The 12,913-nt window shown below is 44.9% G+C and overlaps 1 long non-coding RNA gene across 1 annotated transcript; it reads right to left on the bottom strand.

The window, feature by feature from the left end:
• Positions 1-296: 296 nt before the first annotated feature.
• LOC131578294 (uncharacterized) lies at positions 297-12,820 on the bottom strand. Its single transcript, XR_009277432.1, has 9 exons — positions 12,381-12,820; positions 8,798-8,909; positions 7,885-8,520; positions 7,601-7,696; positions 6,908-7,000; positions 5,559-6,513; positions 5,111-5,214; positions 4,713-4,829; positions 297-1,135 (listed from the first exon to the last, which is right to left on the bottom strand). It is a non-coding gene; the product is annotated as an uncharacterized LOC131578294 (long non-coding RNA).
• Between the last annotated feature and the right edge of the window lie 93 nt (positions 12,821-12,913).

Raw genomic sequence — 12,913 nt, forward strand, 5'->3', positions numbered from 1 at the left:
GGGCGGAGCCGCGCCGTGCCCGGCGGAGCGGAGAGCCGGGCATCCCGGGGCTGTCCCCGAGGGGCAGCAGCCTCCGGGAGGTGGCCGGGGCCAGCGGGAAGGATGCCGGGGCCAGCGGGGAGGATGCCGGGGGGCAGCGGGGAGGATGCCGAAGGGAGGGAGCGAGGTTGCGGGCCGGCAGCGGAGCCGCCAGCTCTCAAATTCGGGGGCCGAAGCTCTGCCGCCAGCAGCTCCTCTCCCCCACTTCCATCACACAGACACGACTGTCACGGCCCGTGCAAAGCGTGGCATGACAAAATGCTGTTTTCTCCCCTTGTGCCCTCCCTTAGCCTCTCCACAAGAGGCACAAGGCAGAGCCTGCTGATGGTGCTGTAAATCAGGCTCAGGGCATTTGCTGGTCGGGGTGCTGTTATTATCAAAGATGCGGCTCTGACCCAGACTTAATTAAAATCATCATCTTTTGAAATACCTTCTGTCTTTGCAGGTATTTTCAGTCTGCAGGGGAAACCCCGGCAACATTTCAGTAATGTAGGTGCACATTTTTGACCTCTCTTGGCAAGGCTCAAGTGCAAGGCACAAGAGCACCTCCCTGTAATTTGATATGGTTGTATTTCTATGAGGGCCCTTTTTCAAAATTTGTTCAAAGAACCAATAACTCCCACCAAAAAAACTTCAATCAGTCAACCAGAAGTTGCTAAATATTAATTTCCAACACAGGCATCATCTTTTGACAAGACCAATTACAAATTCCAAGCCAACACAGAAACAAAACCTCCCACCTGGGGCTGGGCAGAGATGGTTTGGAAATCTGCATTTCTTTGTCAGTGATGGCAGTTCCTGTGTTTCCTTCTGCACCTTCACAACCCATGCTCTCTATCCAAAAACAACATTTGAAGCAAACATACCTTTTTCTGCTCATCAATATCACCTCCTATATGAGACAGGATAGGGAGCAGCCCAAATTTTGGAGCGAGGAAGGCTCCTGATGGATGGATGAGAGCTCAGTCCCATTTATAAGTGATTTATGGAGTGTTTTCATGTGCAGAGCATTCCCAGAAGTTCACTCCTTAGCACCTCAGCTCCCTCAACATCTCTCTCTTAATGCACTTCTCCAGACATAGGAATCGCTTATGCTCTGAAAAAGACAAGATTTCATTAAGCTGTGGGGCTTTTAACACAAGAGGAGATGACATTTTGATTTACTTCTCTGATTCACACCAGAGAATTCCAGATCCAACTCTTTGTCTGATGTAATGGTCATGAACACTGATTTTCTCACCTCCCTTCGCAGATGCAAGACCACTTGAACCCCTGTGGCTATCTAAGGCTGTGTGGTTGCAAAAGCAATACCAGAGACAAATCTGTTCATGAACCAGACACACTATTTTCAAACTGGCAGATAAACTAGCAAATACCAGCTTGCACAAGCCTGAGCCCTGCAACAGTAAGGAGCAATGTCAGCTTCAGGATCTGAGCAAGGTATTCCAAGAGTCCTGCTTCATGACTTTGATGATTTCTCATGGCTCACCTTTGCATGCATCCTGCCCCTCTGCTGCTGGTGAATGGGGGAAGTGGACAAGGGGGAGGGCAGGATACAAGCAAGTCCTGTTCAACATCTCACCACACTGGATTTTCTTTTCAGTCATTCCTATTTTTAAGAAAGTGGGTATTGGTGATGAAGAGAGACAGGGACAACTGACTCAGTGATCAGAATCTGATTTTACTGTGGGCTACATAAGCTTATATATCATTCTAGGAAAGCTAGTAATTTTTTACTACAATGGTTGAGTTAAACATCATACAAACATACAAACAAATGTGTATTTCTTGATTCAATCTTCTCCCTGTCACCAGGCTTGAGTCAATCTTCAAAGCTCTGTTTATTCCTGCCAAGGCATCCTGGCTATCAGATCTCTTATGCTAATCCAGTCCAAAGTACTTTCTGATTTCACCCTAAGTGGGGTTCTGGGGCCTTGTTCCCTGTGGCACTGAGATTTGCTTAGGCTAATGGTCAAATGCAAGCTCCTTTCATTCTTTCCTTTCTCTCCAGAAGAAAACTGCAGTACTGGGCCTGAACACACCTGGCATTGGCAGCAGGGCACAGCCAGGGAGTGCTCAGAAGAGCTCGCTATCCATCTCTGAGACTCTGGTTTCACTTCTCTGCCTTGCAGCTCTGCACAAGCAGCCAGGCAGTGCATCAGCTCTCTACCCCTTATCTGCTCTCTCTCTCACTGAAAATGCAGCAGCCATTCCCAAGCCAAAATGCAAAATGCTTGTGAGGAGCAAGGATTTATCACAGGAGGTACAGAAAAAGTATGACATGAAGGCAGGTTATGTGCCGGGTCCCACTGGTCCCAGCTCCTCTACACCAGGCAAGCAATTTTTGTTTAGTACAAAAGGCAAACTGGGAAGTCAACCTGTGAGCAGTCCTGTCTTTCCCCCACCAAAAGGCTGGTTAAAAGGCACATTGTGAAAAAGAAAATATTTTTGTTGTTGTTGTTGTTTGTTTTGGTTTTTGGTTTTTTGGGTTTGTTTTTTTTGAGAGGGAGCCATTTAACATACAGTCAATTCCTATGGCAAAATAAGGTTGTTATGAGAAAAATTACAGAGAAGGATTTATTTCTCTGGGATCAGAAGTTTGGAAATTCCAGATGCCTGCAGGGCAGCCACCATTTTGCACAATAGAAGTGAAGCATTGGATTTTATACATGCTTGTGCTATTTTTGTAGGAATACTTTATTTTTTCAATATATTTTTCAAAGTATTTTGCTTTTTTTTTCTGATGTTTTTCTTTAATCCAAAATAAAGTAATTTACTCAAAAGGTTACAACCAAAACTCCATCTCTGTGAAGAGATATTTTTTTAATTTGGTCATAAGGCACTTCTGTAATAAATTACATCACTACATTTCATTCCTTAATTTTGTCTTTATGTTGAATCCAGCTGTGATTTTCAGTTTACTCTGAACACAGAACAAGACTTGAGGACTCAACTGATTAAGAAAATAATTTTAAAGGGCAATTCAAGTTTCTGAAGGGATGTGTTGTGCTTACTTATAGGATCCAACTCTGTTCGGAGTTACCCAGATCCATAACCTCCATTTTCATCACAGCTGCTTTCTGCAATGAAGCAGGGGAGTGATGTTAATGCTGCTCACCATCCTTGAGACAGGTGATGTGCGTGTCCTGTGGGGAAACTTTGGACAATGCCCCTGGACCAGGTTGCTTGGACCAGATCTCTTGTTTTGGGGAACACAGGGTGTTTGTTTTGGCACCACAAACTGGCACAGCTTTGCAGGCAGAGGCCAGGAACTCTTAAGCTGTTATCACACTAGTGGCATCTTGATCTGAACGTGACAAAGATGCTTCAAACTCTGTAATACTTAAGCAATGGCCAACAGCTACAGTTTGCTGTTGCTCAAGAAACTTCCTTGTTCAGTAGCAGCAGCAGCGATGTGCCCAGTGCTGCAGCTGGAGAAATGGTCTGTGGGGGCTGGTTGCTGCACAGACACAGAAAAGAACGCAGACATTGCTTCTTACACCCTCCAGCATTACAAGGCTGTAATTAAATCCCGTTTTCCAACACTCTGTATAAGCCCGAGGGGACAAGCTGGCACGTGAAGCCTGCAGGGAGTTGGAATCAGCACGCGGAACAAAAGCGGAGACGCTCCCCCACCATTTTATTGTCTGTTTATTGAATGTATCTTCAGCTCTGCTGGGAACTTCCCGGCACATAGGCTTAAAATGGAGCCTCTGCTTTTTTTTTTGCTTCATCTCTTCAGGGGCAAATATACTGAGCCATTGATTAGGTTATTTTGGGATCGTGGCACGGCACAATTGCTTGCTGCTACTCTGGCAGTCATTTCTCAGAAGCCTGTTAAGCACATTTTATAGAGCTCTCGAAAACACAGAGCTACCCGAGAACATTTTACCCAGCACGTTTCTGATGTGCCTTTGTGTGCAAGTTGTTTGTGTCTCGGCAGCAGCCAAAGAGCCTTTTGGATGTGTTGGTTGCTATAGTAATTACTTTTCTTGGGAACTAAAATAATAGCTTACAGCTCCTGCAGCTCGCTGCCGTGTAGGCTGCCTTCAACCAGAGACACTTCCATTTTGTTTTGCAGGGGGTTGGGGACTCTCAAGCATGCTGACAGACAGACTTTCCTCCCTATGCTTGTGCAGCTAATTTCGAATTTAACCTTTGCAGAGGATGTGCCACAGGTCTGAAGGCTCAAAAAAAAAAGTAGCTCATGAAACAATAGGACAGCTTTGCAGCTGCGGTTTCTGATGGAGTGAAGATTTGGATTTGCTTTCCATTCACTGTTACTGAAAGCTGGTAAGAGAGAGACTGAGGCTCATGCTGAGACTGATTTTCAGTGCTAAGGACGCTACAAAACGCTGGGTGTGGGGCTTAGAGGAGTTTCAAAAATGCCTAAGCAAGCCAAGCAGGAACATGACAAGGAGGGAAGCTCTGCATTGTTCAACATTTTTCACTCTGGTGAGGTAACTCCTGTTTGGACCTGCATCTTTGTAGAGGGCAAGGGGGTCTCACAGCGGACAAAACAGTCTTTAGGAGCAACCCAACAGCTGGCAGTCACCACCTCCCCCCTTCCTTCTGCAGGCACAGAACATTTCTGAGTGACATTTTAAACTGCAGCTCTGGATGTCTGCTTGATAGGACATTGTGCAGAAGCATTTCCCAGCAGTAGGACAAACCTCATGCTTGTGGCTCTGGAAAGGTCTTTCAGTCACTTTGGGCTCCTGGACTGACAAACCAGGGATTTCTGTGCAGCTTGCAGCCAGGTGGGCTGGCACAGCATGGCACTTCTGAATCTGCCAAAGAAGCAGAAGAGGGGCAGAGGAAAGTGGCACAAGAAGTGATAAGCCTGATTACCCTCCTGCATCATGAAACAGCTGCAGGTTGACTGCAGCTCAGACTCTTGACTCACAGCGGTTGACCTATATAAGGGTCCCAGCACCAGCAATGAGTACCAGTTTGGTTTTGCAGTCAGAGGCCAGCAAAAGGTGGGGAGGATATAAAAAAGGGGTCAGAGAAGGGAGCAGGAGGAGCTAGGATGAAAGCAGACAGAAAACAAATAGGGAAAGCATTTTACCTCCCAGTGCTGTCCTAGAAAATTTGCTCTCAGATGGGCACATGGCTGCATTGGCAACTACCAGGGAGATGCCAAAGGGAGATTAGAGCATCATCTGCTAAAGGCTGTGAAGGCAAAACAGTTTCTGTTAGAGCAACAGCTACACAGAGATGCAGGGAGGGGGGTGTTTGGGGAAACCACAGGGCAAAACTGGGCCTTCATGTGTGAGGGGGATGTGCTTGGCTTGCAGGCAGCAGGTGATAAGAACTTACTTCCCATGTGTAGATGAGCAGATCTTTCCCCCACCCCCTCCCCAATTTAGGCATAGCATACACACAGGTTTTGTGCCTGCACAGCTCTGCAGCTGAAGCACAGTGCTGTACCAACAGAGCTCGAGCAGCCAAGAGCTGCATGAGCATCCTCATTCCCCCCAGGCAGTGGTGGATAAAGGGCCCTTTCCCATGGCCACCTGTTTCTTCTGTTTGAGGCTTGAATTTAACAATACTGCTGCAACTAAAGCTGGGTTTCCTATGGCCTTTTTATAAACCTCTCAGGCTCTTTTCTGCTTTTGTATCAGAATTTTTAGCTTCATCTTTAGTCCTGGGGGATTGTGGTGTACCAAGAACTTAAAATTGTCCCTGAAGCACAGCAGTAGAAGCAATATTTAAGAGGCAAAATCCAAAATGCAAAGGGGAAAAAAAGAGTATTTATCTGGCAAGATGCTTTAGGAAACAAAAAAGTAACTCAAAGGCATGTAAAGATAAAATTTCACAGTCAGTCCAGTGTATTACTTGATTCTGTAGATGATTGTCCTCTTTGAAACATACCACCTGTATTCACAGTTGCCAACACCTGCACTTTTAGCAAAGTAACAAAATTCATTTCTTTACCCACAGTGGGTCAGGTGTGGGAGAATCTTGGCTTTCCTTAAACAGGAAATCTGCAGATGTTGTGGGAACTTTAAATCATAATTGAAAACATGATCCAGCTATGAGATACAGACTCCAGTTACCACAAAGCGAACAAAATAATTCAGACTGATTTAACCACAAAAATATGACTCCTGATTTTTAAGCTGTGGCTTAGGGGAGGAACAGGACAGGACTAATTCATGATTTTTGATTTCCATTGATCTACAGAATGATTAATGATAGTATTTCTGGACCACTAAATTTTTCTTTAATTTAGGAGTCAATTTTGTTATTAATTATTTGATATTTGGCATTTCCAATGAGCTGCTAGTGACTTAGAACATGTACTTTAGGAAGCCTTGTTATATTAAGAGCAAAAGCTGCAGCTATGTTAAAAATTCAGGGAGGCTGCAAAAACTTTTCTCTACTGCAGAAACTGTTTGTACTCAACAAGTATTCTTGTTGGCATAACAATGATTTCTTCTCAGCCACAACTCTTCTCCAGCAAAGACACTACAAGATAAAAAAAAAAAAAACCCTCAAAAGTTTGTTCTCCCATACATCATTAAAATTACTTATCTTACATTACAAGATGACAGGTTGCCTGTCTAAACGTGTGGCAGCAGCTGGACAATGCATGAATGCTCCTGGAGTGTGAAAAGCTGAAGTGTCACCCACATAAGTGTGTCAATGGCACTTTAGGGACATGCTTCATCAAGTGCAACTTCCTAGCCAAGTCACTGGGGCTCTGAAGGGGCAGCAAAGATGCTCCAGAACCCTCATTTTTATAAACAGCAATTCCTCAGACAGGGAGGTTGTGCCAACTGAATGAGTAGTCCTGCATAGCTCAGGTGGTGAATTTTGTTGCAGTTGCACAAGAGAAAGCTGAGTGCACAGAGATACCTACCAAGAATTCACTGAGCCTGATCCTCCACCCCCACCAGAGTGCTGTCAGCTGTGGCTGGTGGCAGAAGCCACGTCATTGTCACAGGTTCAGACACTCTCAGAGCAAAGCACAAGTGGGAATCACCGTATTATTTTATTTTATTTTATTTTATTTTATTTTATTTTATTTTATTTTATTTTATTTTATTTTATTTTATTTTATTTTATTTTATTTTATTTTATTTTATTTTATTTTATTTTATTTTATTTTTCCTTCTTGTGAAGCAATACTTGGTGAACTCTCCCCCTTTGTTACAGTCAAAACACTTGTGCTTAGTGTCAGGCTCGGGGAGTCCAGGTGGCAAAAGTAATGCCATAGGGAAATTCCAAGGGATTTACCTCAAGGCTATTGCAACTAGTGGGTGGAATGGTAAAAAATTTGTTGTTTGACTTTAGCCAGCAGAACCTTCTTTGGAATAGGCAAAAATAGGCAGAGACGACATTTTAGTGCTAATCAATAGAACCAATCCTCACGTACCACGTGAAGCACGAGGACATTAGTAGGCAGAACTGCTTTGGTCTTCAAAGTATTCATGCTGTGTAATGTGCATTAAACCACTCTGGGAACCCAAGCAAAGACAAGTTTGTGCTCTGGGGTGGTGCATCTCCAGCCAGCACAAAAGTGGGGAAACCTCCACACTGTATCCAGACTCACCATGTAGACATCCTTGCATACCAGTCAGATCAAAATCCGTCACCAGTGTGTGTTCCTACCACAGCAAGCAAAGTAGTCCAGTACTTCTCCTCCATCCTGAATGGAAAGAGGATGAATGACAGAGAAGATCAAGATTAGAAATTGGAAAAACTCGTAGGAAAGCACCTGGCTCCCATAAATTCTCTTGCTTTAGCACTGAGCTTTATGCTTCAGTTGAATTTTCACCATCAAAGAGCAAAATACAAACCACCAAACAATTAAATTACTATTTTAGTCAATCATACCCTTTCCGGTAGCTCTGGTAGCTCTTCTTCATGGGTGCTTGCCAAATGGTGATTCTGAGAAGCAACCCCCTGCTTCAATAATTGAGCACTGATAATTTTTAGGAATTGTTGCCTAATGTAAATAAAGAATTGTTACACCTTCCTCCTCTGGGGTGCAACACGCAGGAACAAAAAAATGCTTCCAAAATCTCTTTAAAATGGAGCAGCTGTTTTAAGATAGGGAGGACAGTCTGGGATATAACTGTCCTCACAGATGGCAGTTCAGGGTGTAAGCAAAGGTCAGAGCTGGCAAAGGGCATGGTTTGTGGGATCAGAAGGCTTTTGGCTTCCTCAGCAAGACAAGGTGCCCCAGGGTTATTTTATGTGAACAGTCCTGAGAGCATTACACCGACAGGTAGCCAGCACCTCTTATCCCTGCACACCATGTGGGTCAGTCCTCTTTTCTCTCCATCACCCCAATGTCCTTCTCACTCCTCATGGCTCTGTGTCCACATTTCCTGAGCCAGGCAGGGCAAGGAAGCTGTCCGAGCTTCTTCTGAGCACTCAGCCTTACACAGGGCACAGGCAATGTGTGCAGCACATCCATATGTCACTGGAGACATCCATCTCTTCCAAATATGCCAACAATTCAGCAACCTGCCAGCAAAAGGAAGGCGTTTCAGAACTGCAGTAATTTTATTCTACAGCTCTAAAGAGGCAAAGCCATCCCTGGATGGGGATGTGAAAGTGCTATTGCAGTGTCTTGAGCAACAAATGGTGTCTAGTGTTTATGCAGAGAAATGTGGTATGAACCAGAGAGAGGAAGTACTGACTAGACTGTCTGGTTACACTGTCCATCCCAGCAGGAATGCTGGTAACCAAAGAAACCATAAAGGTAAAAAAAACAACCACCACCTACCGAGGGGCCCCATACCTGGGTAAAAGCTGTAACACTGGGACTTTCATCTTTGCTGTGGCTGCACTAGTGCAAACAAGTGGAGTGACTCTTGTCTGCTGCTCTACCTCTGCTGCATTCACAGTGGGATCTGAAAAATCCCACAGGATAACCCATCAGATTGCTTTTTTATCCTTTTAACAGAGGGTAATCACACACCCTGTATACAACAAAGAAAAGGAACAAAGCATGCAAAGTCAAAAGTACACATAATGTAAAATACCGAGTAGAAGTTGCAAAAGCAGACTGATTTTGTCCTCTCGTGCCTCACTTGTTGTGATAAGGACTTTCATTTTACAGCCATTGATTCATTTTCTCGTGGGGCTTCAGCCTCCCTGGGTGTACTGAGCAGGCTGTGCCGAGGTAGCAAAGAGGTGCTCAGGCTTTGCTTTCCTCTCACTCACCCAGGCTGTGCCCAGAGCAGCTCCTCAGCTCTTCCTTCCGCTGGTAAAGCTGCCTTGTTTTCTTCTGAGTATTTTTCATTGCCTCAGGGAAAGTGCAGAGCTGCCACGTGAGGTGAGCAGCTGCTGTACTGTGCTGCAGGGGCAGAAGAGTGATGTGCAGACAGCTTTTGGCCAGATATATTCCAGCCATGTACTTTTTTAGGGATCATTTAGAATGCTTACGACCTGATTTCACAGATAATGCAGTTTTATTTGGCACTCAGTTTTGTTTTTGGGAATTTATGGATCGTGTACTTGGACTGACTGCAGCTGGGTTTCCCCTGGCATGGGAGCATTTAAAAATAATGTTTTTCAGTTACAATCAAAGGATTTTTTTTTTTTTCCAAAAGTACTCACTAGACCAAGTTTACTTAGAGAATTAAGTTCAGACTTGTTTGGAGTCTGATGTGAAATAGCAAGTGGCAAGGAGCAGTAAGTGCTGTCCAGCCTAGAGGAGAGCATGGATAAATTGAAAAGAAAATAAAAATTAAAAACTGAGAAAATTTTTAGTTCAGTCTGTCCAGGTATGCTGCTGTTTTCACCATCCCTCTGCAATCCAGGTAGTGTTACCTTCCAACAGGAGGATGATCAGTGCACTGCTTTCTTAAACTGCTGAGACTAAATTCCAAAGAAGCAACAAAAACCCTGCAAGTGTAATGCTTTAGCATTGTAAGACACATTCCCTGCCACAGTGAACTAATGATGTAATTTAAATCACAGTAAAGGATGTAAGAAAGACAAGGCACAAAAGTAAGAGGAGACAAAAATATTCTAGTAACAACATGTTCTTCCAAACTATGAGCATAATAATGTGATTTAAATTTCTACCAGATTTGGGGATTTTTTTTCATGTCATTGTTCTCTTCCTTCTGCAATTAAGTGGTTGTACTTGACTGCATGGTGGTAAGCAAATAGCACTAATTGTTATTTTGATTGGAGGGTATCAGACTGAAACCATGAATTCTGTTATCAGCTCCAGGTAATAAAAATTGTATGAAAAGATCTATTTCAGGCAGCTTTAGCATCTTTTTTCTCTCTCTCTTTTTACACAAAAGAAGCAGGTCTGACAAGCAATATGACAGTGAAATCCTTCTGCTGAGTCAGATGCTCAAACTTACATAATTGGGGTGTATTTCCATATTTCTTCCCTCCTTTCCTGTGCACAAGGCACAGACAGAGGGAATGTCTGCTCCAAGGCTGCTCACAGTAGCTGAGTGTGGAAGTCTCAATGTTACAACTTAAATATTTAAAATATCTTAACATCTCCACAGTGGGATAATGAAATACTGTACTAAGTCAGCAAGGCAGGCTCTTCTGCCCAGTGACTGGAGCCCATATGTTGCACAGAAGCAGGGTGAAACTTTTCTGTTCCATGGAACACTGAGTAAATAAGATTTTGGTCAAACAGTATGTCATTTCCTCATTTTTCAGAAAAGCAGTTCTAAAAACAAGCAGTAAAAAAAATTTAATTATTAAAGAAAATCTGATTATTGCAATGTTCCAATGCCATTTTCTGACTCTGGTACATTGTGTGATTTCTCAGGCTGTTATTTTTTGTAGTGCTATGGTGGAACTGTCTGCTAAAATCCCAGAGCCCTATCACACAAAACTAATTTACTAGAAATGTCATTTGGCACGCAAACATTTTTGTCCACAGCAGAAATTTCAGTGGTGTATTTGGAAAGAAGTGCCAAGAAAAGAAAGCTTCGTGTTCACAGATGGCATGTTCCTCATTGACTGCTTCAACCACGAGAGATGTGTGCACAGCTCCAGCTCTGTGGGCTGTGTGTTCTCAGAGTTGCAAGGGTTTTTTGGTTAAAAATAAAAAATATGTACAAGTATAAGAAATACTGAAAGGAAAACACAAACTAAAAAACAAAGACCAAAGAGAAAGCAAGAAGGTGAGAAACACAGCAAGCTGAGTTAAATCAGATGTACATCCCTGCAGAAGAGATGATGAGATGAGCTATCTGAGAGATGCAAATTCAGATCATGCCAGGCAGAATGGGAAACTGAACCTCCTCCAACTTCTTGGAGGAATGCCTTTATTACTGTGTTTCAGGATAACTGAAAATGAGTAAACAGCACACCATTTGCTTTCCTTTCTAGCTTAGAAAGCTTACAAGCACCATTTCAGATTGAACAACATTTAATCTGGTACAAGTGTGGGGGGTTGAGTTTTTCCCCCCACACAGAACAAAGAAGAAAACAATATTTATTTTGGCTGTCTTCTGAATTATTTCCCTCCCTCCTATTTGGCTGCTCAGCTGAAAAATCCTATACCCATTCTCCATTGATCTACTTCCAGCAGGGTTCCATTCCACATCCCTCTGGGTTTGGCAGCCTCAGAAATGAATTCAGCTAGAAAGTCCTGTAAGCCACTTACAAGACTGGAAGTCATCTCACTTTGCTTCCACCGATGAGGAAGCCTTCTCTTGGACTAAGTGGCAAGACAGAGACTAGGTAGGTTGTTTGCAAGATAGGTAGAAAACTGGCCAACAGGCTGCACTCAGAGGGTCTTGATCAATGTTTTTATCTCAGGGTGGCAGCCTGTTGCAAGTGAGGTTTCCCTGAGATTGTTGCTGGGCTCCACGCTGTCCATCTTCACAAGGATTTGGGTGATAGATTTGAAAGCAGCTTCACCCAGGGTTGCTGATATCACGAAACTGGATGGGGAGGACAATCTGCCCTGCGAGGAAAGACAGAATGACTTACATCTTATCTCACTGGGGGAGAGAGAGCTTGGAGGCAGGGGGTTAATCTCAATATACCAGAGTGCTACAAAGAGGGTGGAGGCTCTCCTCACCAATTACTTCATGGAGAAGACAAGGCACAACATGAATTTTCTTACGGTGAGAGCAACCAATGACTGAAACACAGGGATGTGGTGGTAGAGTCCCTGTCAGGGAAGATTTCCAAGCTGCCACTGGACAGGGTGCTCGATAATCTCATCTAGGCTCCCTCCCACAAAAGTTGGACCAATGATCTTTCCAGCTCCCTTCCAGCCTGGTCTATTCCATGGTTCTATGAGTCTGTGAGAACAGGGGGTCCTGTAGCCATCTTCAACATAACCCTGAAGAAAGAACCAGCCCAGCCCCACCATTTGCCAGCAAGCAGACCTGCATGCACTACAGTTCCAGCTGTCCAGACAGGTCTCCAGCTCACCCAGCTGGCAGGGACCACACGAAAGGCGCTGCTCTTTCTCACCCGCTGGACACCGGACCTCATCGGCCCACGTGAACCAGCACCAACTTTTCGCTCGGGGCCGAGGGCCAGGTGTGGGTGGTGAGGAGCGGTCTCACGGCTCACCGAGGCCTCTGTGACCTTGGGAACTCACGGCTGCCGTGGCTCTCGCAGCAGGGACACACCGGCCGCGCCGCTCCTGGCGGACCGCAGCGCCGGGGTCCGCGTCCCCCGCTGCCCCATCAGCCAGTGGCTCTAGGAAGGAGACAAAGGCGCTCTGGACGGCCGGAGGCGTTGACCGGCAAGGAAAAGGGGCCGGGGGCGCAGGACGGGCGCTGGGAGACCCTCAGTGCGTCTCCCGCCGCCTCCTCCCGACCGAGCCCTCAGGCAACGCGGTGAGAGGGCGGGGCCGAGGCGGCCACACAGCGCGGTGACGGGCACGCTCCCCATCCAATAGAATCGCGCTGTT

The sequence above is a fragment of the Poecile atricapillus genome, chromosome 3 (assembly GCF_030490865.1).
Source record: "Poecile atricapillus isolate bPoeAtr1 chromosome 3, bPoeAtr1.hap1, whole genome shotgun sequence".
In the NCBI taxonomy this organism is placed as follows: Eukaryota; Metazoa; Chordata; class Aves; order Passeriformes; family Paridae; genus Poecile; species Poecile atricapillus.